Here is a 22,476-nt window from a genome sequence, read left to right as displayed (position 1 = left end):
CCCTCTTTTCCTAAAAAAAAAAAATATAAAATTACCAGGCAGCCTGCTCTCTGTCACAGAAGATTATGGAGACAGATTGCACAGAGCGAATGTGCCGGGCGAGATTAGCGCGGAATAGAGAAAGCAGCTGGGCCAATGGATTCCTCGGAAGGGCCTTATCGTGCTATTACACGTTGACATGTTTAACAATCTTGCTGCCTCTTAATCCTGTAGTGCTTGCTCTATCTACCCACAGCTACCGCGCTGCACGCCGGCGCACAGACCTAATGCACCAAAACGCAGAAAAAATACGGCGAAAGTTAAGGAAAAACTGCTTTATTTTCTAACTTTACCCGGCAGCACCCCCCAAGTGTTGTTTTATTCTCCATTTATTTCAGTGTTCTGATTTCGCTGGGTTTGGAATTGAATCTTTACAGAAGGTTTTAGAAGAGTGAGGTGAGACGTTGTCAGTGTTATGAGTTTATCCTAAATCAGTGTGATAATAACACCAAAATTTGAAGAGACACGTTATTAAGCACAAATTTGGTGATTAAATAGTAGCAGAAACTGTCTCTCTTGGAGTTCTATCGAGTTTTTTTTTTTTTTTTTACCTTACACTGATCAAACAAGCAGTGTAATACATACATTCTGTTTGGATAGATTTGATTTTATCTTTGGATTAAAAATTACCAAAGTCTAAAAGATAAAAAACAATAAATAATTTAACTACATCCCAACCAATCTTGAAAACTTAACAATTTATTAAAATCTAACTTTTTATTAAGATAATGTGGCTAATCTGGTTTATCCACCCTCTAGTAAAAATAAAAAATAAAAATGTATTTGTAATAAATGTACAAAACACTAGAGAATAACTTTTTTAATCTGGAAAGGTGGCATGTAAACCGTTTCCCTGACAACCACAGTTAAAAGGTACCATTCATTGGCAATAACAGCCTCAGTGTTTCCTCTCTTGAGAAGTTGAGCTTGCTAACAAGCATTACTTGAGCATTAGAACAAATGTGAACAAAGAGGGCAGGCAGAAGGTTCCAATTTTCAGGGGAATTTGTTGGCTTTAGTAAAGACTTTTAACATGTTAACACTAACGAGAGGCTGAAACAAGCAGAGACAAGGATAAGGGTCACCTTAAATACTTAAACGTTTATCTTTCGACTGACTGCCATGTGTTTACCCCTTATAAACCTCGAGTTCGAGCTTCTACTCAACTGTGTAAAATGCCTGCAGAGCAGTCGTAGCGACGACGCGCAATTCCCCTGTTATATACAAGAAGCAGTTTAGAGGGCTTGATTTTGTTTTGTTGTGCAGAACAAAATAGTCTACTGCATTCACTACTCTGCACTTGCTCCCTATGTTGTGATTAGCATACATTGGATCATGCTCCATGTGTAGTCATCTTTAAGCTAGCTGGGTTTGACTAGACCATCCCTAGTCCATCTCCCTGGCGATCATTCTTGGTAGCTGTGGCGGATAATGTTATTTTTCATGTTCCTGGTCGGATGTATAGTTGGTACTTGAAAATAAAATCTGTCCATTCCGGTGTAACATAGTCCTTTTTATGAACCACTTCCACGTGTTTTTGTCACCGAATCATCTGGAAACCCAGTTGTGATTCAAGGATTTTCTACAGAATACAAGAAAGCCCCTCTAGAGAACAAATGTGAATTAAAAACGCTGATAAAAATCCAAACAGAGGTACTTGGAGCACATTAGCCATACTTAACTATACTCAACTATACGAACCAGAACCTGTTATGATGTGTGCGTTGAATGCGAAAATTGGTTTGATGTAACAAAAGTAGACAAAAAAAACTTACTGTGACATTTCCGACTTTAGTTGGGGTGTATAGGACACTCATAGGACACTCATCAAAATGTTTAAGCAGGATTTGTTATCAAAATAAAGTAGCTAATCTTGTCAGAACATTGCATTTAAAAACTAAAACGGTCAATTAAAATTCATGTAATTTTAATGGCTGATATTTACTGCCCCCCAAAATTCGTTTTTATAGTGTACACACATTCATGACAGTCACATCTCGGGCCCACAGTGCCTCCCTCCCTTCCTGTCCCGTTCCCTCCTGCCAGACGGTGTACCAGGGCCTGTGTGGGAGTGATTGTGGAGCGCCACTGTTGGAATTTGGCAGCGTCCATGGGTTGGAGAGTCGCCCCACGCTGAGTCCCATTCAGCAGCCATGCAGGACGCTGTGAGGTTGGGAAGTTTCAGTCAGCCGTATACAACTCAATGGCCCCCACAAAGGCGATTACAAGCCCCAGCGCATTCCTGTAGAGATGTGGGAGCGATGCAGGTGCAAGAAAGGGTGGAGGATGAGGTTTGGTACAAGGGGGTAACCCGTCAGGGTGGTGATGAAAACAGGACAGTCCTGGGACCACACACAACCAGTCACTTCTCAGGAACCAGGTTGAGAAAGCAGATAATTGTGTACAAGATGTGAATTTAGGGGGATGGGTTGTAGCGTACTAAGGGGCCTCACTGTCTGTGAGTGAAAGAGAGAGTGACTGAGGTTCCAATTAAGGATCCTGTCGGGTCATGTGTCCAAAACCTTCCATCACAACTTTTGCAAATGCTTCTAAGCTTTTCCATTGTCCCACAGGTTTGACTTTTTGCTGTTATTCTTTTAGACATATACAGTGCCTGTCAAAAGTATTTACACCCTTCAAGCTACTTTACATTTTGTCACATTTTAACCCCATTATTTGTTTTTGTGATGTTATTCAATGGATCAACTCAAAGTAGCATTCAGTTGTGAAGTTGAAGGAAAAGAGTACAGGTTTTTTTCAGAATTCTTTACAAATAAAAATCAGAAAATTGTGGCATGCATTTGTATTTATGCCCCTTTATTCTGAAGCCCCTAAATAAAATCTTCCAAGTAAATACAGCTCTTTTTCGATGGCTTCAGAGGTTTGTTAAAGAACATTAGTCAACTGACGGCATCGTGAAGAAGTTGTGGAGAAGTTTTAATCAGGGTTAGTTTATAAAACAATAGCCCAAGTTTGAACATGAGGAGTACTGTCCAAGCCCACCATGACATGGTTGTTCACCTGTGCAGAAAGGTAGGGCAAGGAGAGTGTTAATGAGAGAGGCAGAAAAGAGGCCCATGTTACATCTGGAGGAGCTGCAGATATCCAGAGCTCAGGTGGAAGAATCTCTTGACAAGGAAACCATTAGGTAAATGTGGCTTTCATTAGAAGGTGGCAAGAAGAAAGCCATTGTTGAAGGAAACTGAAGGAAGCCTAATTTACAATTTACCATAAGCCATGTACAGAAAACTGGAAACATGTGGAAGAAAGTGCTGAACTTTTTGGCCCAGATTCAACATTTTACGGGCGAAGGAAAACTAATACTAAAACTTCACCCTGAAAACTTTCCCTGCCTTTTAGCAGAGACAGGAAAACATTGTTTAGAGTTAATAGGAAGATGGATGAAGCTAAATACAGGGCGGCAATCTTAGAAGGTAAACTGTTAGAAGCTATAAAGGATTAGGACTAAAGTGGAGGTTAATTTAGGGGAATAATGACATTAAGAATGAAGCCAGAGCTACAGTGAAATGGTTTAGTTGAAAGTCTATTCATGTGTTAGAATGGCTTAGTCAAAGTCTGGAACTAACTGAGGATTTGAGGAAAGACTTTAAATTTTAGCTCCACAGATATTCTCAAACTAGTCTGACTTACCTAAAGCTATTTTACAAAGAGAAACAGGAAAAACAGTCCAGCCTGTACATGTGCAAAGTTGGTAGAGACATACTCCAAAATACTTGCTGCTGTAACTGCAGCAAATAGTTGTTCTACAAAGTATTGACTTAGTGTGCATGCCACACTTCAGATTTTAATTTAACAAAAGTTTTTTTAACCATGTTTCTTTTTCTTTCCATTTCAAAATCATGTACAATTTTGTGCTGGTCTATCACATAAAATGACAAAATGTTAAAAAGTATAATCAACATGTTTACCACACTAAAAGTCACAGTTTTAGATTGGTGAATGTAAAGCCTTCACTGATTAAACATGCAAAATATCCTTTTTAACTACTATGTTCCGAAACACTGAATGTAGTATTATCAGTGGTCCCAACAGCATTGTTCCATCTTTTCCCTTCCTGCTCTCTCATGGCAGAAGAGAGTTATCATAAAAGTCTGGGAGGTGCAATAAGTCAAAATGTTCTGCTGTGTAAACCAGGCTGCACCTCTCCACCCCGTCACACTATCGGGCTGCACCTTAATGTTCCACCAGTTTCAGCAGGAAACGTGGATCTCATTAATCCTGTGCATCATGGCCTCCCTTCCAGCCTTTCTGCCAAACATACTATTTCTTGTTTTCTTCTTAAAATTAAACTTGGATAAAGATGTGAAGTATGACTGAACTGGTGTCATATATGCAGCTTAGAAACACCTCTACTATGTTTTCACTAATTTGAATGACACCCACAACGGAGCTGAAATCTGGATGAATGATTGTTTTTTTTTTAGATCAAAGTGCTGTAATGAAACAAGCATTATATGAAGCAGGACATGATTAAAAACCAACCTTTCAACACAAACTTTACCCTTTGGCTGCAGATGTGTAATCCCATGCTCTCAGGTCTTGCAGCTCTACAAAATATCAACAGCGATCCAATCTCAACGGAAGGTGTCTTCACCTGCATCACTGAGATCTACGCATCTGCGCAGCGGTTCTGCCATCACTGGTTCTGCACAGATTATGATGGATCTTAAATCCTAAAATTTGCATTGCAGTTTACAAATCATTGTGTGTGAAATGTTGCATCTCAACTACAAAAGGAACTCCTTAAATGTCTCAATAACAATTAAAAAAACAGTTAAAAGAAAGTCCAAGGGTGATGAACATCATTTGGTGGTACTCTAGCTCATCGCATAAAAAGAACCCCAAGTGTTAATCACAGCAGCTGGCAAAAGAGCTCTTTGTTCATAATGTAGCCACGCAAAAATAAAGCAAAAGCAAACCCAAGCTTTAACAATATACTTTTGTGCTTTCCACCACAGGCTAATGTTATAAATCTCATCTTATTTCTTACTCAGCTGGTTATCATTAACTTACAGTTTCAAATATTTTTCCATTTCAGCATTCATACCTTTTTAACCTTGACATATTTTGCAATGTCACAACCACAAACCTTTCTATATATGAATTTATTTTACTGATACCAAGTAGGAAAAGGGTAAATGGTTTTCCAACTTTTTCACAGGTAAAAATATGCAAAGTGTTTTGCCTGCATTTGTATTCACCCCCCTGAGTCAGCACTTTGTAGAACCACCTTTTACTGCACATACAGCTGAAATCTATTGTGCAATGTTTCAACAGGCTTTACACATGTAGAAACTGAAATTTTCACTCTTCATGTTCCATTCTTGTGTTCAAAACAGCTCAGGTTCAGTCAGATTGGATAGAACGCATCTGTGAACATCAGGTTTCAAGTATTCAACATATTTTCAATTGGATTTGGCTCTGGACTTTGACTGGGCCATTCTAACACATGAACCTTTGATGTTTGATGTATGGCATTCTATCGTAGCTCTTGTCGTATTTTTAGGGTTGTTGACCTGCTGGAAGATGAACTTACACCTCACTTTCAAGTCTTTTACTTCCAGAATAACATCGCATAGCTCCATCCATCTGTCCATCAACTCTGACCAGCATCCCTGAGGAAAAGTATCCTAGTTAGAATGGTCTGTTCAGAGTGCAGGGCAATGTTCATTTTCTGTAATGCAAAGCATTTTGGACATTGGACAAAAATTATATTTTGCTTTCATCTGATGAGATCACCTTCCTCCATGCATTTGCTCTGTCTGCCAAAAGGCTTGTGCCAAACTGCAAAAATGATTTCTTGAGTTTTTTGCAACAATTTATTTTTTCTTGCCACTGTTACATAAAGGCCAGATTTGTTGAGGTGATGACTAATTGTTGTCCTGTCAACAGATTATCCTACCTGAGCTGTGTATCTTTGCAGCTCTTCCAGAGTTCCCATGGACCTTGTGGATGATTTTCTAATTAATGAATTAATTGCCCAGCCTGGCTGTTAAGTTAGAGGCTACATCTTGATGAGTTTGCAGGTTATGGACTTATCAGCACTCAGTGAGATGTTCAAAGCTTTATATGTTGTTTTATAACCTAACCCTGCCTTAAACATCTCCTCATCATTATCCCCGACCCATCAGGTGTTTTCATGGGTCTACATGGTGCAGTTTACCAATGAGGCCTTCAAAGAACAATGGTATTTGTGCTGATATTAAAATAAAAGCAGTCAGAAAATACTGTATTTACTGTTGGTAATAAGCTGCAATGAATGTTATCAAATGAACTTTACCATATAAATCCTTTAAAAAAATAATCTTTTGTTGAAGAAGCAAAATCTCACACTGAAAATAAAAAAAAATTAACTTGTTTAAACAGTACATCTTATGACTGAGGAAAAGGTCCCACTTTAAGAGGTTTTTGTTATTAATAAAATCATTACTTCCACAATTTCTGACAAAGGTAATAATTTTAAAATAAATTTATCTGAAACATCTTTGTTAATCAGAGTGGTCCTCGACTTCCTGCCACATGAGGCATAAATATGATGCAACACCTTTTTCTCTTAGCCACTCTTAAAACTGGGTAAGAATAGAGAACCATTTAAGTAAAAGTGAACTTCTGATAAATCAGGAAATGGTTCTTAGGCAATAACTACAAGCATAGTCAGAACAACAAACCCTGTGTAGGTCTGTTAATAAGAGAGTGTACTAGACTATGAAAGGCTGACCTTTAAGATCATTGGAGACTTTGTGGAGACCTCGTGTGACTTGCTGAACAGGTCTCTCTGCCTGTTTGTGTACCTGTTCAGTGTTGGTGAATAAACACCTGGTTGGTCTGCACCTTATCTCTGTCTTAGGCCTCATGTTAAATCCAGCCATTCTCACGGAAAGCATCACAAGACATGTTTGTACAAAAAAAAGTGCATACACATCTTTACATGTAATCATGGTATCGCTTTAAAGAAAAGTCACAACAGTGTAGTTGCTGAAAAGACTTTGCTGTCAGCAGTGTTTGGACTCCTGGGACTCCAGTCTGAATTTTTCTGAACTGGGTTTACATTTATGCTCAACTCTTGGCAAAGGGTTCAGATTTCCTTGGAAATTTGTACTGTTTTCATTCATATTTTGGCATTACATGCCTTGTCATCTCTAATTAGGTTGCTTGGCTATTCCAAAAATTCTGGGATGAGCACTACATTGTGCCCACTTCTTCTTCTTCTTATAGGCACACCTTCGAAATGATGCATCACAGAAAACCATTCATAAGCTGAGTGTTCAAGCTTAAAAATAACAATGTTTATTTATGATTGACACATTTACAACCCCTTGACATACTTTATTAAGTGCAATATAAAATGTCATGCTAACAGAACAATTTTATCATTGATGTAGCTAGAGACTGTATACTAATTTGTAATTATTTAGCTCCTTTAAAACTGTTCATATTTTGTCACAGATAAACCACAAACTATAAAAGACCAACCCAAAATAGAATACATGTAAGGGATACATGGTTCACAAATAATTGTACAAGTACAAATCTGAAAAGTGTGGCATGTATTTGTATTTAGTTCCCAGGAGTCTGAAAACAGCTAGCCAAAACTATAGTTCATAAAACCTAAATGTTACAAACCATAATTTCAGTTGAAATGATACTCAGATAACAGCTAAAAATGAGCAAGCAGTGTTTTTTACAGTAACTGAATAAAATTGAAAGTCCAATTAATAAAATGTCCATCAGTGAAGCCTATTTAAAATCGTTTTGCTGACATGAATCTCTGTTGGTACATTAATGTATAGGTATGATGTTTTTAAGTGAGAGATGAAAAAACTTTTTTGAATACATAATGATTATTAGGGGCTGCACGGTAGAGCAGTTGGTAGCACTGCTGCCTTACAGCAAGAAGGTCCTGGGTTCGACCCTTGGCCAGGGGTCTTTTTGTATAGAGTTTGCATGTTCTCCCTGTGCATGCATAGGTTATCTCCAGGTACTCCAGCTTCCTCCCACAGTCCAAAAACATGACTGTTGGATTAATTGGTCTCTCTAAATTGGCCTTAGGTATCAATGGTTGTCTGTCCTGTGTCTCTCTGTGTTTCCCTGCGATGGACTGACGACCTGTCCAGGGTGTACCTTGCACCTCACCTGCAGACCGCTGGAGATCACCGACCCTATACGGAAGAAGTGGGTATAGAAAATAGATGGATGAATGATTAATATCAATAAAAGTTCAAATGTAGACCGATGGTTCAGGCCTATTATATAAATCTGAAAGGAGAATGTATTGTAATTGTAAAAGTTCAGTTTTGTCAGCACATTAATTACAGTTATTTTTCAAACCATCAAACTCTGTCGCACCTACCTGCAGAGCTTAATGAGCAGTGGGAATTAGATGACTTCTTTTAGTATCCTACAGTCTCCTGGTATGCTACATTACATGAAACTTCCTTGGGCAATAGTTTACTGTTTCTTTTGTTGTTGATTTTTTTTTTTCCATAAAACAAAAAAACACTCTTAAAATTCCACTTTTTGAGTTCTAATGAATGTACTTTGGGCATTAAGGAATGCCATGTAAAATGAAAAACACTTTTACATAACTGAGACCATCCTACATAGTGGTGGCACCATCATGCTGTGGAGTGGTTTCTATCAGCAATGACAGGGAAGCTGGAATTGAAGATGAAGATGAAAAGATGAAGATGGAGGGAGCAAAATACAGAGAAAACCTGGAGGAAAACCTGTTAGACTCAAAAGGTAGGGTGGAGATTCACAACAGGCCTACACATACAGCCAGAGCTACGCCTGCATGGCCTAGATCAAATTAAATTCATGTTTTAGAATGATCCAGTCAACGTCCTGACCTTAATATAAATGAGGATCTGTAGCATAGCTTGAAAATTGATGCTCTCCATCCAATCTGACCAAGCCTGAGCTGCTTTTGCAAAGAACAATGGTTGAGGTGAAGACCCCAGATGTGTTGCAGCTGTAACTGCAGTGAAAATGGTTCTAAAGGGTAATTCCACTTTACCATTTTGTCTACAGAAATGTGTTGGTCTTTTTACATAAAATTCTAATAAAATATTTTAAAGTTTGTGGTTGTAACTTGACAAAAGTTTAAGGGGCATGAATATATATGAATCTGAATGCATTGCCAGGCTCTATATGTAATAAGCATGCATGTATATATGATACGGTTGAGCCTTTCTTCAGCCCTCTGCGTTATTGCACTGCTAGTATGTACATAATAGCAGCCTCAACTTATCCACTCACCTCATTCATTCCTCCTTCCTAACAGGAACTCTGAGGTCTGCTGACCAGTTTCTTCTCTCTGTTCCAACCAGCAGCTTAAGATGTGAAGATGATTGTGCTTTTTTTCATGTAAGGGCCCAACTTGTGCAACAAACTCCCTTGTCCACATATGCTCTGCTCCTTTCATTGATTGTTTTAAATCTAGACTTAAAACCCATTTGTTTTCAGAGGCCTTAAAAAAAACCTGTGCTCCATTTTATGTGATTTTTGATGATTATGTGGTTTTAACTTTTCATTTTTCTTTGATTCATTATATTTGTCACGCATTATTGAGCTTGTTAGTGTTTTTTGTTAGTTGGCACTGTTTTGCACAATATTATATGGAAGATGCAACACAAATATTGATTGGTTGGTTAATTAACAGTACTCTCTCCAGCATGAATACACTACATTAGTGGCTAATTTCCTTTTTTCTCATATTATTGCTTTGCTTTAGTAATAGGACAATATAAGAGCAGTTGGTGACCAATTTTAGTTAAAAAAACCATTCATGGAAAACAAATGTTTACTGCTTTATATGTTGCATTCACATTTCATTCATATTTCTATGACTTTGGCAGAAAGAAAAGCGACTTAAGATTTTGTGATCTAACAAGAAATTGTTTTTCTTATGGTGCTCTTTGAAAACTAATCATATTAGAAAACATTAGAAAACACATTGTCTCATTGAGATTCTAGCTGGAAGTGAGTGGCATGTACTAGATAGCAAGTAAACATTCTGTCCTTGCAGATAAAGTACCAGACAGAAAACTTTAATAGATTTTGAGGTGATGTCTGGTTTCTAGACAACAAGGTCATAGCATCTTCACTACTCCAGCTCTTGTGGAATGGTCCCCTTTCTTCAGTAGTCATACCTAGAAAAAGAGATGAAGTCAAGAGGCAAACAAACAAAATGGCCAAAATTCACTGAGCTGTGTTGTTCAACCCTGTAAAAAGATTAACTAAACTCAGTATACTGAAGATGTAAAGCCTTGCTCCGATAGAAGTGAGCCTCCCTACAGATGCATCTAATGTGTTTTTTTACATGCTGATGTGTAACTGTTGACCAACCATTATTGGTGTATTCATCAATGGTGGGACAGAGTGCCCTGGTTTGATCAATCTTGCTTACTTTTACTTTAAGACAAGTTTGATAGCATTTCTTATCTGGAAAAGACATGGCTCACCACCCAGCTGGTTTGTTGCCTTAAGTGACAATATGATGGGAAACATTGGATCCAAGCCATTTATGGGGTTCTTTCTTGACCAAATATTTCAACTTCACAGACACATTTCAGCAACACACTGCATCCCGCTTCCTGGAAGAAACACCTTGAAGTGCAAGATGTGCACCTACCTGTAGTCCTCAAACTTTCCAGAGATCTGCTTGAGATCTGCTGGATGTGCTGCAAAAACAATTATTACTGAAAAAGCCCACTCCTGGCACCTCTTGTCTTTCTTATTTTTATAAGTGTGTAAAGGAAATGGACAGTTATATCTTGGTAAAACAGAAAGTCATGGGTTATTTATTTAAGTGGTAATTATGTTCCTAGACACTGTAGTCAGCTTTAAAAAATAAAGTCCACTATATTGCAAAAAGTAGTTGTCTGTTTACTTTTACTTGTACATGAACTTTGATGACATCCTTTTTTTAATCTATAAGGTCCAATTTGTGGATAGACCCACCATTGCCAGTAAAAGCAACTTTTCTGTAAACATCTTCCTTAGGAGTGTGTTCATAGTTAGAGGAGAAAACTAGAATTGCCGCCTTCGCTCTATTTCATCCTAAAGGTGTTCAAGAAGGTTGAAGTCAGGTCCACACCAAACTTTATACACCTGCAGCTATGGAAGTAATTGTAACACCAGAATTCATTGATTTGGTGGTGGGACCCAATACTTTTGACAATATAGTGTATCAAGGTAAAAAAAAAAAAAAGGCTTTGGTGTACAACTAATTCTGGCGGCAGTGATTTTGTTAATAGCCATTATTTTTCTGTTTCCACTGTATAAATGTACTCAAATTAAACGTTTATTTTCCCTTATGTAGTCATATGCTTTCAGTTGAGTTTGTTTGTCTCTATCTGTTTGAGTTTTTTTCAGAGAAAGTTACAGACAAATTCTTCTAAATGTTTAACCAGAGGTGTGTCTTAGCCCAAGTATGAATCTATTATATTTTGCTGGTGATCTGGATTATGATCCAGATCCTGGATTTTTTTCTTCTATGGCGTCTGTGACCTTACGTATGAGGTCTCTGACTGTCTTGTTCTAAAAGTGTGAGTTTATACTTGTGCCTGTCGCCTTTGATTGGTTAACCAATCAGACGTGACAGTGGCTGAGGTGGGTTCGTCCTGTAACCGGATGGTTTGCACGTTCAAACCCCTGCTCTGTCTGTCTCAGTTTGTTGTGTCCTTGGGCAAGACACTTCATGCGCCTTGTCTGCTGATGGTGGTCAGAGGGCTCGGTAGATTGTATGTTCTGTCAGTCTACTCCAGGGCAACTGTGGCTACTATGTAGCCTAACACTGTCAGTGTGTGAATGGGTGGATAAATGGGTGGATGACTGATTGTAATGTAAAGCACTTTAGAGTTCTTGGACATGATAAAGCTCTATACAAGTCCAGACCTTCATTTATCATTTTTCACCTGCATAGCAGGTTAACTACTGACCAATCATCCTGTCCTTAGCAGTCTTTGCTCTGCCCAATGACACATAAAATACATTTCTGATAAACTGCAACACAGGACTTGAATAAATACTTATATACTTATAAATGTTTTTAAACACAATGCATTTAAATTTGTAGGCATTTTCACGTTTAAATATTTAATTATTTATTTAAGAAATTGGTAGCACTGTTGCCTTGCAGCAAGAAGGTCCTGGGTTCTATTCCCGGCCAGGGGTCTTTCTGCATGGAGTTTGCATGTTCTCCCCGTGCATGCGTGGGTTCTCACCGGGTACTCCGGCTTCCTCCCACAGTCCAAAAACATGCCTGTTAGGTTAATTGGTAACTCTAAATTTGCCCTTAGGTGTATGAATGAGTGTGTGCGTGGTTGTTTGTGTGTTGCCCTGCGATGGACTGGCGACCTGTCCAGGGTGTACCCCGCCTCCCGCCCATAGACTGCTGGAGATAGGCACCAGCTCCCCTGCGACCCACTATGGAATAAGCGGTAGAAAATGACTGACTGAATGACTTTAAGAAATTGCTAAAATATTTTAATTGCTATACTTTTCCATTTTTTTTCATTTATGCCAACTCTCACTAACTTCCGAAATCTGACACACACAGAAACACATAAACACACAAGCTCAATGGATGCTGTGAAGGATTTCTTTTCCTCTGTGTCAAGTGATATTTCTCAAAGCAGCAGCGAGGGGTTAATGAGGGGTCAAAGAGTTCAGATAAGAAACAGCAGTTTTATGGCACCTGCTGCAACCTGCAACCCGCTGATAGCCGCTTGAAGTGTCTGACCTCTGAACTCGACTGCATCTAGTGATCAACAACCAGGGTCATTTAGATAAGGCTGATTGGAACAAGTGAAGGATTTGTATGTCACAACAAAATGTCGAAGAGGCACAGAAAAATTGTTCTTAATGATTACAACCGTGCGCTATTAGTTTCCACAGCCAATAAACTGATGCCAGATATTAAGCTGTTTAAGATGGGATTCACCGGATTATTACTGATTGAGCTGATAAATTAATAAATCAGCATCATGGTAACAACATAATGAGAGAGTAAACGACTCTTAATGTTTGAAACTCACACTTTATCCATCTGCCTCTCTCTGTTTTTGTCTTTTCCAGCAAAGTGACCATCCCCAGTGGATGTGGATCACACAGTGGAGACTGTGATTTACAGATAGCACCTTGTCCCTTCTCTCTACTGGCAGGCCATCATTGCATCAAGTACCAGGAGATGGGTGCAGTGAGCAGAAAAAAGGAGGACCTTTAAAGAAATGTTAGAGACAGTCAGAGCCTAAGGTTTCCTCTATTGACTCGTTACCCTGTGATTGTCAACCATATAAACTCCTTAATGACATGAGCACTTCTTCCCAGTTGTCTAATATTTGCCGTAAAAGGGCTTTCAGAGCATCTGGACTATGTACACATACAGTGCCTTCTAAGAGTATTCATAACCTTTGCATAGTTGTGAGGCAGACGTAAAAGGATGCTTGGTTTTCAAATTGTTTTACAAGTGCAATTTAGAAAAAGGTGGCATGCATTTCAGTTAATTTCAAAATTCAAAAATATTTTATTAATACCAAAAGGAACTTTAATGTTGCTGTAGCTCGTGTTATGCAGGTTTTTTCAAAGAGCTGTTGTAGATGCCGATGGCTGTGGGCAGGAAGGACCTCCTGTAGCAGTCAGTCTTACAGGAGATCTGAATAAGCCTCTGACTGAAGACACTCTGTTGCTGTACAACAGTCTGATAAAGAGGATGCTCAGGGTTCTCCATAATGTTCTTCATTTTATGAAGAATCCATCTTTGCACAATGATCTCCAGAGGTTCCAGAGTTGTCTCCAGAACAGAGCCAGTCTTCTTGGTTAGCCTGTTGAGGTTTTTTAAATTCCTGACGCTGATGCTGCTTCCCCAGCAGATGATGGTAGAAGTGATCACACTTTCCACAACAGACTTGTAGAAGATATGCAGCATCTTGCTGCAAACAATGAAGGTCCAAAGGTTCCTCAAGAAGTACAGTCTGCTGTGTCCCTTCTTGTAGATGGCTTCACAGTTGCATCTCCACTCCAGTCTGTTGTCCAGGTGAACACTGAGGTATTTATACTCCTTCACCACCTCCACTTCTTCTCCCATGATAGAAATGACTTATTCCTGTTTCTCTTAAAATCTACAATCATCTCCTTTGTTTTATTCACATTCAAAATGAGATGATTGTTTCCACACCATGCCACAAAGCGGTCCACCACCTTCCTGTACTCAGCTTCTTGTCCATCTCTGATCCACCCCACAACTGCAGAATCATTCTGAGTATTTCTGCAGATGACAGGAGTCTGTCTTGTACTGGACGTCTGAGGTGTACAGAGTGAAAAAGAATGGTGAGAGTACAGTCCCCTGTGGTGCTCCTGTGCTGCTGACTACCTGGTTAGACTCACAACCCTTCAGTCTCACAAACTGTGGTCTGTTTGTCAGGTAGTCTTTGATCCAGGAGATTGTTGAGGCCTCCACCTGAGTCTTCTGGAGTTTCTGACAAAGCAAATCAGGTTGAATTGTGTTAAATGCACTGGAGAAATCAAAGAACATGATCCTCACAGTGCTGCTGGCTTTGTCCAGATGACAGTGGGTTTGTTGAAGCAGGTGTATGATGGCATCTTCAACTCCAACTCCACCACGATAAGCAAACTGAAGGGGGTCCTGATGGTTTACTGTTTGCTTACTCAGGTGGGCCAACAGGAGTCTCTCTAGGACCTTCATGATGTGGAATGTTAGGGCAATGGGTCTATACTCTTCGATGACTGATGGGTGAGTTTTCTTTGGTGCCGGGACAAGACAGGAGGTTTTCCACAACACTGGAACCTTCTTTTGGGCTAGGCTATGCTCTGCACAGGCCTTCGGGACTCTAGGGCTGACACCATCTGGACCTGCAGCCTTATTCTGGTTCAGTCTTTCCAGTTGTCTCTTCAACTGACTTCTTGAGACACACAGATGGAAGGGGGAGGCAAAAGGAGCATCAGCATCTTCTGATTTGGTTGAAGGCAAACATGTAGAAGCAGAAGGGTCCATGGATGAGGTGGAAGATAAAACATTTGAGGTGTGACAGTAAAGCTGTGGGTCAAAGGAGGGTCGGATGTCTGTTTGGCTGTGGGCAGGAGAGGAGGACGCTGAGCTTGTTTCTGAACTGAAGCAATTGAAGTATGTGTTTAGTTCATTGGCTCTGTCTGGAAATCCATCAGTCTCCTACTGCTTGAAGCCTGTGATCGTCTTCATCCCTGACCGCACCATTTGTATTTAATCCCCTTAGTTAGATGAACTAACCATCATAAAGACATAGGAGCGCACCAGCCAGGTCTGGGACACAGTTGTGGAGAAGCTTAAAAACAATACAATGGTTGTGAATGCCCCGTTAAGCTATTTTAAGGCATTATTCAGAAATGCAAAGATCACAGCAGAACTGCAAACCTACACGTCTGACTTAAACTGACAGATGAGGCAAAAAGTGTATGATTCAGACAAGCAGCCAAGAGGTCCAAGGTAACTCAGGAGGAGCTACAGAGATACAGAACTCAAGTGGGAGAATCTGCATGCCTACTTGTGCTCTCCACAAATCTGACCTTTATGAAGGGAATCCGTTGTTGAAAAAAAAAGCAATAAGCTTTTTTAAAGTTTGAATTAGGTTCTCAAGATACCAGAAATGGGTCTGAACAGTGCATGACTAAGGATGGGTTCTAGCTCATTGGATGTTTCTTCTGGGGAGAACTGTTGAGATAGGACATCAGGTTTGATGTTTCTGGAACCTGGGCAATAAGTGACGAAGAAACTGAAACAAAAGAAAAAAACAGTGACCAACGGGATTGATTGAATTAAACGTCTTAGCTGTCTGGAGGTAGGAGAAGTTCTTGTTGTCTGTCCAAACAATTATAGGCTGCTCCGTGCCCTCCAGATAGTGTCTCTATTACTGTAGTGATAGCTTGATAGCAAGAGGACCCAATCCCCAATGTAATAATGTCTTTGGCGAGAAACGTTTTTAAAAGAAAGCACGTGGATGGAGCGTATAATCAGAGGACGATCTTTAGTAGAGTACAGCATCTAGGCCAGAATCTGAAGCGATGACCTCCAAACTGAATTTAATGGAAAGATCTGAATGGGTCTGGATAGGAGCTGAGGAGAATCTTTCCTTAAGTTCAGAGAAGGCGTGTTCTGCTTCAGGTAACCAGAGAAAAGGTTTCTTAGTGGAGGTGAGTGCTGTCAAAGGTGATGCTACTGAAATCCTAGATGAAATGTTTGCAAATATTTGCAAATGCTAAAAAACGAAGCTGTTTCTAAAGGTGTGAGTGGGCGATTCTTGTACTGCTTTTTTTTTTGACAGGGTCGGGGATCACCTGTCCACCCTGGAAAACAAAGTCTAGGAAGGTTATCAACTTAGTGGGAACTCACATTTTTCCGCTTCTACAAAGAGATGGTTTTTGACTGACCTCTAGATGACCAATCTCACATGGGATCGACGATCCTCTAGAATTCAAGAAGAGATCAAGATATCATCCAAGTAGGTGAAGACAAAAATGTTCAAAAAGTCTCTAGGAACATCATTTACAAGAGCCTAAATGACTGCAGGGGCATCAGTTAGGCCAAATGGCATCACAAGGCATTCATAATGGATCTCTCTCTACGTCTAAGGCTTATTCATCTTTAAGTTTGTCATTTAATGAATTGAGGAAGGTTCCTCTTAGGGCAGGTGAGTTCTAGTCTGCTTCTGCCACCAGGGTACGGAAGTCTATGGCCATAGATCTGTTTCCTTGTTTAAGGTTTCATAATCTTTTTGCCATTTTCTCATCACTAACTTTGTACACAAAGGTCTGTTTCAAGAGGTCTAGAAACTCAGCATAAAATAAGAGATTTATTGTAGTTATATATATGATTTCCTTCGCCCACCTGAGCCTAGTACCTGAGTAGACCGATAAACTAAGAAATATTACTGGAGTCATCGGGAAATGAGCAAGGAGATCAGTAGAACACCAGGGAACACTGAAACAGGAAACCCCGACATCTACCAAGCTCCCTTGAAAAAAGTTCTGAAGTCAGGGAGACAGCGCTTTGGACGACAAAAAAGGCAGCATCAGGTGGAGAAGCGGGATTAGTGTAAAAAGAGGGGAAAATACATGGAGTGGGGTTAGTCCGAGGAGGCGGAAGTCTTAAATCATCTGGAAACCTAATCTAGATTTTGAGCCATTGTTGTCTGTTGTTGTATGAGGGACTGCAGAATGGAATCGTGATGACCAAGCAAAACACCTCGTTGACAGAAATCTGTCCATATTTTGGGACACAGAGTCAGAATGTCATGTTGGTTTGCGGCTTGACTCTAGTTCAGACAACAATTACAGACACCGTGTAGCAATTTAACAGATTAAGCCAATACAATGAATGGCAGAATGGATCTTCTGGGTTACCGGCAGGATTCTCGTTGGACACTGAGGAGAAGATGTAAGCATTATTGACTTGACCATGAGATGATGAATAAGGAACTGACAGATAGAGAAGGATCCTTAATGTTAGCAGTGAGGGATGGATCCAGGGAGAGGTGGGCAGAGCTAAATAAGCGGAGTTCGGCTGGTGGTGGTGAACAGTGGTTTGGTGATGATGTCTCTTTGTTTGTTTCCTTTCAGAAAGAGGAGTGTAGACAACCGAATAGCGGACGGTGGACAGGTAGGCGAGTATGAGGTAAGCTGCTGAGCGTTGAGATGGGTGGATATCAGGAGGACAACCAGAAGAACTGCAAGGAGATTAGTGGAGGGAATCTCGAGAGGATTTCTCCAATAGCTGCAGGAATGAGGATGCAGAGCACAGGAGCGTGAGAGCTTGAGAAGAGGCATGGAGTGGTTCTCCTGGAAAGTGGGACAAAACACAGATTAGAGTAAACACCTGAATAACAACAACAATGCAGAGAAGATTGCCCTGATTACCATGCTTGGTGAGCAAACCACCTGGCATCTGCCTCTTCTTCTTTTTTTCTAGGATCGCAAACAGCTAAAAGGTGCCACCTACTGTACATGAGTGTGTAACATCCACAACGTCAACTCATCAAATTCTGCTTTTTGGTTTCATATTATACAGATTTATGAACAATGCTTTTCTAAATAGATTGGTTTTCTCTTTGTTCCCTTCAGATCCCAATATTCCTTCTAAACTCCATTCAGATTTAGAATCAGAATCAGCTTTATTGTCAAGTTTGAACAGACAAACAAGAAATTTGACTCCGGTACACTTTGCTAAAGAATATATTTTAAAATGTACACATATATATACACTTGTCCTGCCTCTGTTACTGTTTCCAGCAATCTTTCTCTTTCATTTGTAAACACTTTATAGTTCAACAATATATGTTCAACATTTTCTTTTTCTCAACATCCCTCACATTAATCATTGTTTTTTTTCTCCCAATTACATTGGGCATGTCATTTAGACAGGTATGACCTACCCTCATTCTCATCATTATCACTTCTTCTCTTCTGCTTCTCTCTCCATAGTTCTTTGTTAGTACCCATTTCTGTATTTTGTATAAATTTCTTCCTTTCTTATCTTCATTCCGCCTTTTTAGCCAAGTTTTTTATGTATTTTCTTTTGATTATGGATTTACCCCTCCATTCCTAAAAGGAATGGCATCTGCCTTGTGCTTTCTGTTCCTTTTTTTGCTCCTCCTGTTTTCTCCTGACGAGTTGCAGCTCCGGGGCCACACCTGCAAGTCATACCCTGCAAAGAAGAGGTGAAGAGAGACACACAACAACAAGCACCAACCAGCACACACCTCTGTAGATCTGACAACATGAGAATCTGTGACAAAATTGAAAACTAATGTTCATGCATGCTTTCCAATCTGACTGCGCTTAATGCATTTTGCAGAGAGGAAAGGGCAAGAAATGTGGCCCATAGGTGTGCAAGTTGGTCCAGATATATCCCCAAAGAACCTGAAGCAACTGCAGCAACAGGTGGTTTTTCAAAGCACTGACTATGGGGGGCTCAATACAAATTCAGATTTTTATTTATTAAAAAATTAAAAATGATATTGTTTCCTTCCACTTCACTATCATGCACTATTTTCTGCTGATCTATCACATAAACTCGATTTAAATACACTGACATTTGTAGTTGTAATGTGACAAGACCTAAAAAAATCATAAGGTGGGAATAATTTTGCAATTACCTACAAAAGCTTTCCTTTCCTTGTTGCTTTTGCCGAAAACAGCCTCACCATCTGAATAGTCTTAACCCCTAGCTGGCAAGTTTAGCTGCATTTTCATATTAATATAATTTGTGACAAAGCTTTTATGAATATTACTTTTTATTGTATAAACAGGAAACAGCCAACTTACAGAGTTAGTGCTTGTTAAAGGGAATCAATCACAACCTTACCGTCTGTTTTCTGTTCAGCTAAGGCCCTCAGTCAGTGTGGTAAGAGGGAGAAAAACAAACCATTGGCAGGTCGGTTTTCACAGGGACACGAAAAAAGGAAACAGTGTTTATTATCTCGATACGGAGTTATGTTCTAATTAACATCTTTCTGGTGTGCGTGAGTGTGTATGTCAAAGATTGTGGTTTAGATTCAGAGCCGAATGTTTTGTTTTCAAGCTGATGACATTTGGTTGGGTTTAGGAAGGGAAAAAAAAGCACAAATTAAATAGACTGTCAAATCTTCATCCTGCTTAAAAATAACAATGTAAAAAAACATCCTTTTGAATTCAAAAGTAAATTAACACCTCAAAGTCAAAAGTTACACAAAAAAGTTTTAGCATTTAAAATATGTATTAATTCCAAGGCCTAAATGTGCCCTCAATTATTTTACCATTGCCCCTTAAGTAATTGATTTTGGGCAGAGAAAAGCAGGAGGTGGAGGGATGGAGGGATCTGTGTTGCTGTGAAAAAAACTACAAACCGATAAATGGAAAAATAACTGACATCGTAATTCCTGTGAGTTGTTGTAACCTTGCTTTATTGAGTTGCATTTTTTTTAGAAAAGGCATTCGGGTAACAACATCAAAGTTGCACCCACGATAGAATAAGTCATGTAATTATTTGCCTATTTTTGATTTTTTTTTTCTCTTTGATGCCGATGTATGGTGAACAGTAAATGGACAAAGACGAAAACATGCATAGAGACAAGATAATGAGCTTCTCAGGTGACTACATGCAGTGATTACCAGGTTTCTGGTGTTACCACAAAAACCTACGCTCCTTTTTTGCACATACACACACACAAATGCACACTCCTGAGAGATCCCTGGTTATCACACCCTTCCAGATTGTTACCAACTACTTATGGAAAACACATACACACACATCTCAAAGATGTGGCCACTCTTGCCAATATGAGCCCAGTGTTAAGAACAGTTGTTGTCATTTTGTGCATGTGTGTGTGTGTGTGTGTGTGTGTGTGTGTGTGTGTGTGTGTGTGTGTGTGTTTGTGTTTTTTTAGTATCTCTAAATTCCTAGCGTTGCTAAGGTGCTTTGGGAGGGGATTAACAGACGCTGGCGCCGATGAGCAAGCCTCGCAGATTTCCAACCAGCAGGAAAAGAGACAAAGAAAGACGGGAAAGACGGAGGAAGAGCAGCGGCGGGTTAGACAACAGGGAGACGGCAGTAACAGCTTGTGTAAACATGATGACTTAAGAGACGTAAGGAGGAGTACGACGACAGAACAGGTATACTAAACGCCTGAGCTGAACTTTCATGCAGGCCTGTGGGAAAGTTTTTTGTCTTCTCCTCATCTCCTCACTGTCTTACTTACCATTTCTTCACTCCCTCCCTCCCACCCACTACCCTACCCCCCAGGGCAACAGTTTCAGATCGAGACGCTATTGTGTTGCTTTTTCTTGAAACTTCAAACACTGTCAGCATTTAGGTCACGCTAATGTGCTCGGAGCATTGGTGACTGTGCTGTCTCAGGTGAACATCTCTCCCAACTTGTCCTTAATGACGCACTCCTTCCCTGTCTACCAATGTGAAAAGTCTGCACACCCCTGGTAAAAATCCGAGGTTTTTCAGCATTTTTCCACTGATACAAATCTGTTGGAGGAAAAAATGCAAAAATAAACCTAAATAAATTGCAATTACCTGGCTTGTGCCTATCTCCAGCAGTCTAAGGTCGAGAGGCAGGGTACACCCTGGACAGGTCGCCAGTCCATCGCAGGGCAACAAGGAGACACACAGGACAAACAACCATGCACACACCAACTCTCACCTAAGGGCAATTTAGAAAGACCAATTACCTAACATGTTTTGGACTGTGGGAGGAAGTTGTAGTACCAGGAAAGAACCCACACATGCATGGAGAGAACATGCAAACTCCATGCAAAAAGACCCCACGCCAGGAGTTTAACCCAGGACCTTCTTGATGCACAGAGCTACCAACTGCGCCACCGTGTAGCCCAGAGTGAAACCAGTTAGCAATAATTGCATAATACAGTAACATTACTAAAACTGGACAAGAAGATGAAAACTAGTCATCGCACCTGCCAAGAGTCTGACAGTAATGCCTAAGGAGCTTCAGGAGTTTAGGGTTAGGACTGGATGTGTTCTACGTGTGACAGCAGCCTGCTGCCTTCTCCATATGTCTGGAGTAAGAATAATGGTTAAAAGACACAACCCTATTTCTTTCAAAGAAAACATTAATATATGGCTTAGATGTCTCAACTCTACATTTCACCAAGAGGATTTGAACAAGAGAGGATGTCCCAATCTTATAGATTTGGTGAACTTTTGCAAGACGGAGTCGAGTCAAGATGTGGAAGGCTGCCAGAGTCATACTAAAGAAGACTGGATGCTGAAATTGAATCAAAAAGTGCTTTAACAAATTATTAGTTTAAGGGTTTGCACACTTGCAACCTTCTTTATTTTTTAGATTTTTCCCTGTGACAGATATTTTTTCTTTTTAGTTAAATTGTACAGAATTCTGTCACATTTTCATAAAGACCTGAAGATCTTAATGGGACATCTAAACTAAACTCCATTCTTTTAATGTAATTGTAGCTAATAAAAGTAAAAATTGTATTAGCCAAAGAAGGTGCAGTTATAAGGATGGGTGGTCTACATGCTTCTTTTTTGTAATCCTCTCCCCAGGCTCAGCTTCTCAGGTAAAGTGTAACTAGATGCGTCCTGTTTGTGGAGTACAAGGCACTTGACCAAGGGCCAGCACTGCTCCTCCTTCGTCTCCCATCCCCTCCCTCCCTATCCTTCCCCTAACAGGGTCAAATTACCCACCCCACACCACCACCACCCCTACCTTCATCCTTCACGATTCTTCACTGACAGGTAATGTATTTTGCAGGCACATCACCGTCGGAGGAAGTCGAAAAGCATGCGTCTGTATATTTGTACACCATCCAGAGACAGGTGTTTGAGACCTTGTCCGGGCCTCGGCAGCTGGGTTCCTGTAACCGTGCCCGTCTTTGCGAGGGGTTGGCTAGAGTGACTGA

General features: G+C 40.0%; 2 long non-coding RNA genes across 3 annotated transcripts in view; both read left to right on the top strand.

Moving 5' to 3' along the window:
• Positions 1–13,417, top strand: part of LOC124870763 — a 124,834-nt gene extending 111,417 nt beyond the window's left edge. Inside the window, exon 3 of the long non-coding RNA XR_007038882.1 lies at positions 13,141–13,417. This is a non-coding gene — a long non-coding RNA (uncharacterized LOC124870763). The remainder of the gene's footprint in view (positions 1–13,140) is intronic.
• Positions 13,418–15,130: 1,713 nt separating this feature from the next.
• Positions 15,131–22,464, top strand: LOC124871908. Of its 2 annotated transcripts, XR_007039153.1 has the most exons (5): positions 15,131–16,248; positions 16,380–16,556; positions 17,674–18,770; positions 20,478–20,703; positions 22,329–22,464. It is a non-coding gene; the product is annotated as an uncharacterized LOC124871908 (long non-coding RNA). The 2 variants fall into 2 exon arrangements; XR_007039152.1 differs by having other exon boundaries at positions 16,380–18,770.
• The last annotated feature ends 12 nt before the right edge of the window (positions 22,465–22,476 follow it).

Source organism: Girardinichthys multiradiatus, chromosome 7 (genome assembly GCF_021462225.1).
Source record: "Girardinichthys multiradiatus isolate DD_20200921_A chromosome 7, DD_fGirMul_XY1, whole genome shotgun sequence".
NCBI lineage: Eukaryota > Metazoa > Chordata > Actinopteri > Cyprinodontiformes > Goodeidae > Girardinichthys > Girardinichthys multiradiatus.
The sequence above is the reverse complement of the archived record's forward strand: the minus strand, read 5'-3'. Positions and strand labels throughout refer to the sequence as shown.